This window comes from Enhydra lutris, unplaced genomic scaffold (assembly GCF_002288905.1).
Source record: "Enhydra lutris kenyoni isolate GAN:26980312 unplaced genomic scaffold, ASM228890v2 scaffoldscaffold1, whole genome shotgun sequence".
NCBI classification, from domain to species: Eukaryota; Metazoa; Chordata; class Mammalia; order Carnivora; family Mustelidae; genus Enhydra; species Enhydra lutris.
Genome location: NW_019154085.1, coordinates 80335141 through 80343203, shown reverse-complemented (window position 1 = coordinate 80343203; position 8063 = coordinate 80335141).

Here is an 8063-nt window from a genome sequence, read left to right as displayed (position 1 = left end):
AATAGCACCAGGTTATCTAACCAGAAGGTCATCTAATCTACATTACTTCTATTTGCTAGCTGTAGGCTTAAACTGCTTTTATTCTTCTGACATCCTCAATGCTCACTAACTAATGCATCCACATTGGCCCATTCTCCTGTGTAATCCTAGTGAGATTCCTCATCTGCCACTCTCATACAAAGAGTTTAAAAGCTGTTAATGACTATCACCCCAGCTATAAAGTCCTAATGATCTATCTTTGGCATTTTTTAATTTTAGCTTCACCTACCAAAATTTCCCTTTTGCTCTTTTGTTCCTTTAACTTATTATAATATCTATCATAAGGTATTGTTTATGACGTGTTATATTCCATAACCCTTCTTATTAAAATTGACTATTTAGTTATCTACTTCCTTCTTTTGACTTTCAACTCAATGTTGAGTGGCTTTATTTCTTTCTCCATCTCTCCAGAGCTTTCAGGTCCATGGAACATTTTAGACGTAAATGATTATAAGAGACAAGTTTGCCTAAATGAGGTATTAAATTGAAAGGGTATCTCAAAGAAAAGTGTAGTACAGTCATAGGCTGAAATTATATTATTAGGCATAAATACTTAATTCCATCTTCTCATCACTGATCAAAACTGAGGACAAACAACCTCGGCTGAATATGTATTCAATTATTAACTAGAATAGTGTCACGGCATTTTTCATGGAAGACCTAAGGAAACATGAGATTTATTGATGATGTGAAAAAGGAAGGCATCTTACAATTCTCCAAGCAGTTAGGAACTATGTTTTTCCATCTAAAACTACATGTACCTGAGAATATATTCCATTCCTCCTCTTGATAGTGACTGTGGAGAGACAGAGAGTAGCATCCTGTTAAGAAGACAACATCCAGGAATTACAGACACAGACCATCATGTAGTTCTTGGGAGGGTGTGTGTGTGTGTGTGTGTGTGTGTGTGTGTTCCACAAAGGATGCCTAGAGACACCAAAACTTTTTCTACAGACTTGGAACACCAATGCCATGAGCTCTGCACTCCTGTGGAATTAGGAGTGGCTCCCAGATGGGAACAGTGTGCCAGTACTCCCCCTAGATGCTAATGCTAACTGAATGATTTGGACTTCAAAAATGTATTATTTGCTGAAGCAGGAATGGCACTTAGTATCACTGAAAACAAGATAAAAATCTGAAGAGAAAAATCTAGCACATCTGAGAGCAAGTGAACCTGCTTAGATACTCCTCTTGGAGAGAGAGAAGCATTGTCAGAGGGACCATGTCCAGAAGTTCCAGGCAGTTATTAGCATGCAGTACAATATGCACTGGTTCCCAGGGAAAAGGGAGCAAGCATACAGTACTATAAAGCATCTTATGGGGGAAATTGGAGGGGGAGACAAACCATGAGAGACTGTGGACTCTTGGAAACAAACTGAGGGTTTTAGAGGGGAGGAGAGTGGGGGGTTCGGTGAGCCTGGTGGTGGGTATTATGGAGGGACATATTGCATGGAGCACTGGGTGTGGTGTATAAACAATGAATTTTGGAACACTGAAAAAATTAAATTAAAAAAATTATAACACACACACACATACACACACATACACACACCAATAAAAAATAAAGCAGCTTCCAAGCTTCCAAGTAACAACTCATGAGATTTAGAACAACAACAACAACAACACAACACTTCATATCACTAAGCTCTGAGCTCACAGTTTATGGGTGGATTTAATTTAAGTTTGTGTATGGAAGTACTATAATGTGTTTTTTTTCATGTAGAGAAAATTTTATTTTTTTATTCCACTTAAAACTCCATATTCAAAGCCATTTTTAAAAACATCTTTACTATTAGTAAACTCATTTTCCAGTCAAAATGCATAAGCTATTCTTGACATAGATGTGGACTCCAGCAACTCAACAATGTAACCATAATCAGCTTTAATAGCTACCTCCAGCTGTAGCACCTTTATCAGGATACAAATGCATTTCTGGAGTGTCCCCTCTATGTTGTCATGTTTAGAAATTATGTATATGAGAAAAATAATGTATGTCTTGTGAATACTGCAAAAACATTCTGATTCTCAATTTCACAAATAAATCTTTGTTTAGCAATTCAAAAAGATACTGTCAAAATAGTATTATATGTTAACACAGCAGAAAGGGAATCATATTGGCAATTCTTGGGCATACAAAATGCAGTTAAAGTTGCTAGTACCTAAAATGTATTTAAAATATTACATTATGTTTCACTTTACCTAAGAAACAGTGTAACTTCACAAAGGTCATAGTCAGAATAGTTGCATTTCAGGATGGAAAATAGAAATCTCATCTCAGTAGAACATACTTCTATCATTTCTATCATTTTTGTTTCAGGAAAACTGTTCTGGGGATGGAAGCCTCTTAACAAAATCTATCACCAGTTTTAGTTTTATCATTTTAATGTGAAGATTAATGTCTTACAAACTTCCATAAGTTAAAGGAATAGCCACTTGTAAAATAATTTTGATTAAAAAATATGTTGAAAATGTGAGTAGACTAGTTGAAACTCAAAACATTAATCTGAAACTTAGTTTTCAAAAGTGTTGTAAAGTTAATATAGGCTGCAACATTAAGGTAGCTAAAATATTGGATTTTTAGAAAATCCCTCTTCTTGAGTTTAAGATATGATGGCAATTTGTTAATAAGGAGCTAATGTGTAATATAAGTCAATGAACATTTAGAACTGACATAATCAACTTAGGTACAGAGGTTAGTTTCAATAAGTACAATTAGGAGAATAAAGACACAGTGTTCAGGTAGCAAGTTTAGGCAATAAGAGGCTGGATCATTTGGGAGCAATGTAAAAGGGAACAACACAAAAACAATGTAATTGAGAGCAATATGAACACCAGGTGGCATGTAATTTCTTCAGGACACAATATGACAGTAGCTTGGAAGGAGCCGAAGATCTAGTGTTGTATAAAGTGGACCTTGGACTAAGTAGGGTAACCAATGAGCTTGTTTATTCATTGAGAGGGTTTGCCAGCTAGCAGTCCAGTTGTTGAACTAAGGCAATGACCCAAGAGGAAATGGGCTGTTTCATACACAGACATTAGAATCTCGCCTCTAGCTCACTGAATTTTAGTTCTTATAGAGTGTGATGAAAATGCAGTTCTAGGAATAGTTGCTGGTTATAGAAATTAAATATATAAGAGAATAGGAGAACCTGTTTGGAGAAAACTGAAGAGTCTATCTAAGTCCTGCCTTCAAAACTCCTTCACTTAGTGTATGGGTACCTCTCAAAAAACTGGTACTTCCTGCCTATATTACTTATAAATGTATTAAAGAATAAAATAGAATTTATATTTGATGAGGGAATTAAAATAGTCTTAGAGATAATCAATATAAAAACATGGAAACAGGGACACCTGGGTGGCTCAGTTGGTTAAGCAGCTGCCTTCGGCTCAGGTCATGATCCCAGCGTCCTGGGATCGAGTCCCACATTGGGCTCCTTGCTCAGCAGGGAGCCTGCTTCTCCCTCTGCCTCTGCCTGCCTCTCTGTCTGCCTGTGCTCGCTCACTCTCCCTCTGTCTCTGACAAATAAATAAATAAAATCTTAAAAAAAAAAAAAAACATGGAAACAATATTAAACAAAAATTATGATTAATTCAATGGAAATGTGATGAGATCTATATTTTAAAATCTAAAATTTATTTTAAATGTTTTTAAAGATTTTATTTATTTATTTGAGAGTGAGAGAGAGAGCACGAGAAGGGGCAGGTCAGAGGGAAAAGGAGAAGTAGACTCTCCGCGAGCAGAGAGCCTGACGCAGACTCAATATGGGCAATCTGGGATGGATTGAGACCTGAGCAGAAGGCAGATGCTTAACTGACCGAGCCACCCAAAATTTATTTTAAATAGTATGAAGATACTGAAGATATAGAGAAGATGCTCTATAAAAACAATGGAGAGAAATTTATAAAAAAATAAAATGTAGCAATTAAAACCAGAATCCAAAAAAAAGGAAAATAATAGTAAGACATGTGAACAATATATTCAAAATATTAGCACAAAATGATACAACAGGTAAAAAATATTAGATTAACTAAAAGTAAGATTTTAGGAGATGAGAAACAGAAGCAAAGTGTGTTACACTCTCCTTTTTTTTTTTCTTTTTCTTTGCCTGGAGCTTCCAGTTTCAAGCAGATTCTCAGCTCATGTTCTCAAGTACTGATGGCTGAGGGCAGGTGCTAGTCTACAAGATGCATTTATGAATAAATAAAAGGACCTCGCTTGAGGCGTTCAGTTCAGTGAGCAATGGTGCCTTTGTGTGGAAACTAAACAAAACAAAAGTCTCTTCCTCTGTACCAATGCAGACAGTGCTGCATAGGGGAGGGGGACACAATCCATGGAGCTGGTGGGTGTGGGCTAGATTTCAGGCATGTTCGACACCTCAGAACACGTCACATAGCTTTTTCCTGCTGCCTCTCATGCAGGATCCTGGGCCTCAGCTGATGATATAAGTAAGCCTTAAACTTTTATCTAATTTTATTTGTGAGAGAAAATAAACAGTTTATTGGAAAGCATCCCTGGTGGCAACTTTCACTCCCAGGACAGTGGCTCAGCTAGGCAAATAAGCAGAGGGGAAAACAAGTAAAAAAAATGAGAAATGGAGACTGCCACACAGTGGGGAGAAAAGGGCATCAGTGAATATAAATTCAATCCATTTTGCTTGACTAATAATGAGATAGCAAACTGGATGGCTAAATATAGGATTTTGCAGATTTGCTCTTTTTTATTTTTTTTCTGGACTTGAATATCTGAGTAACAGGACGCTTTTATTCATTTATTTATCCCCCAAATCTAAGGTCTAATGTTTGATGACAAGTACTAAAAGAAAGGTGAAAGGATAGAAAGACAGACGGACAGATAGATGATAGACATAGTGAAGCTTATGCCTTCCTCCTGGGGTGGGAAAAGGGTTCAAGTCATACTTCGATTATTAAACATGGAGTTCTCTTTTAAATGATTCATAGCTCCTTTTAAAGGAAGTTCTTGAGGCCCCTGGGTGGCTCAGTTGGTTAAACCATTGCCTTTGTCTCAGGTCATGATCCTGGAGTCCATAAATCAGTCCCGCATCAGGCTTCCAGCTCCATGAGGAGTCTGCTTCTCCCTCTGACCTACTCCCCTTTCATGCTCTCTCTCTCTCTCTCAAATAAATAAATAAAATCTTTATTTATTTATTTTTTAATAAATAAAATCTTTTAAAAAATAAAAAAATAAAGGAAGTTCTTCATGCTAAATGGTGTCTTGAAGTTCTAGTTTTTGGAGAAAATTACATTTTCATTTAAATGGATTTTGGATCATTTTGGAGTAAAAATGGATAATAGTTCTGGAATTTTGTAATATAGTCTGCATGGGTTAATTACATTCTTTCTAACTCATTTTCCCCCTCTCTTTGAACAAACTTTAACTGAGGGTTTCTTATTAGCCACATGTTATATTGCCTCAAGGAGCTCTTAATCTAGGGAGCTTGATAAACAAGGTAATATATTCAACCCAATGTTGATAAGAAAATTTGGACACAGCATGCTATGTGAGACTAGAGGACAGGAAACTAATTTATCTGGGGAGAGAGAGAACCCGGGGAAGAATTCCAAAAAGAGACTTCCACTCAGGTTGAGTGTGACACATTACCAGTTATCTAACTAAAGATAAACATGGGGAGGAAGGCATTCAGGATAACAGAACATGATCACACAAAGTTAAAAATAATTGTAACTAAGTAAATTAAAATGGCTTCTGAGGAGTGCTGGACTGGGTGGTCCTGAATAGAGAGGAGACCACCTAATTCAACATAGATTTTCCATGACATTCTTAAGACTCTGATGTTTATATTGAGAGTGGTTACAAATTTATAATAGGTTTTAAAGTAGGGAAGTGTCATAAAAAGTTTGCATTTTAAAAATATATCCATGGCAGCAGAGGGGAGGATGGATAGTAGGAACGGGAAATTGAGGAAAGACACATTAATTTATAACACCAAGTAAGCAACTCAGCTTATGGTCTACTAGGACTAGAATGATACAGAGTGTACAGGCAGGAAAAAATTGAGAGAGAAAAAAGTAAGGAAACAGAGCAAAAATGGTTCATTGATTAATTTGATGTAGGCATGACACTCTGGCTTCTGATTTGAAAAAAAGGATTTTGAAAAAACACCTTTTTTTTTGGTTTGTTTTTTGTTTTTTATAATGGCATTCTTAGAGTTTAGAAACACAAGACAAACACCAGGTTTCAGTGGTATCTGTAATAAAGGATCTTGAGTTTGAGTTTTGAGTTCAAATACTTGGCAGATACTCAGATTGAGACACCCTGTGGACAGTCTGATATTGCTGTTCAACTCATAAAAGAATTTGGAGATAAATCTATATCTATATACCCAAATAGCTAGATATATGTGAAAGAGAGAGATGATAGCTGAAGTTACAAATGAGTTCCCTTACTGTCATCCAATGTGAATCTGTTTCTTATTTGGCTACAGTTACTTTTCATGTTCAGATTTATTCTATATTCCAAATCATTCATCTCTACAATAACAAATACTATAGCAATGCTTGTAACTAGCAGACTAGAGATGGTGTGTAAGAGATAGTGTTGGAATCATTTAAATTTCCCAACATATAGAGTGTACAACAATTTATTCCTGGATGGGACTGGAATTTCAGCTCCAGAATTTATGAACAAGCCATCATCCAGGGCCCAAACCTATTGCCAGTGTATGCCTGTTCTCAAGCCCGACTCCTGCTACCATCAATATGCACATGCCTAATGGTCCCCTGACTGCCTCATTGCATGTTGAGTCTACCCTGACTTAACCTGATTGCTTTGCTCATTGTTGATTTTCAGTCCATCAGCTTGACCCACTTGATTTTGGGGTTGATGTTTTCAGAATAAGTAACAAGGGTCTCATCATATATCCATTTTGAGTCCTCAGTGTATAACAGATGTCCCAACTGTGTAAGCATCTCTGATCAAATATATCAAGTATTCAGATGAATTATTTAGAATCTGAATGATGTGGACATGCTTAACTATCCTTCATTTCTTCTCCAGCCATTGATATCCATGAGAATCAATTCATTTATCTGTCAAGTTGAGTTTCAGTAGTTTTAACTGACAACTTACCTCCTCAAACTTTTCAGAAATCTCTGTCATCTAACTAATAATTTGACGATAAGCAAGCAAGCATATTCTGTTACACTAAAGAGTTAAAGCATGCCTGACCATATCATTTAACAAAAAGAAATGGAGGAGAGCAACAGAATTTTGAAGAAAGAAATATAAGGAATGGCAACATGGAGAAAGAAAAATGGAAGACACACACATGCAAATGATGTCTACAGTGAAATTGAGAAGGAAAAGATCAGAGAAAAAAGGAATTAAAGAATAAGAACAGGAGGTAAGAGACAAACATGTTGGGACGATAGAAGATGACAAAAGAAGAGAGACAGCCTGCATATTTTAAAATCAAACACTTGGTTTGATTTTAAACAGCAGAAGCAATGATCCTGATATGACAGATGAAAAACAAACTGGGTCAGCATCCCCAGTAGATATTCCCATCTATTTTATCTTCAAAGATTGTTTTAAACATTTTGCTTGGGGAAAATTCCTCTTTTCCAATTTTAGTTCCCAATTTTGGAATATGTTTTCTCAGAACATTTGAAATGGAATTGCTTCCCTTACTATTTGTATCCTCGTTTGTCAATATAAAAAGGGCATATGCAGTCTCTCACAACCGTTTTTCAGGAAAACACTGAAATCTATTATTACTATGGCAAATAATCAAGAAAATAAACAACCTAGATTTTCCCCCTTATTTCTCTATTTAAAATAGAGTTTAATATAGATTATTCTGTGATGGGAATATGCATTTATACTCATTATTATTTAGGGTAACCCATTCCTATAGCAGTTATAGGAAATAGCATTTCTTCAGTAGAACATCACTTAATTGTTGCTCTCTTCCGAACTCACATGGCCTCTCTGACGCTGAGATTCGTTACTAGGTTGCCATAATCCTTCATCATTTCACATGGTT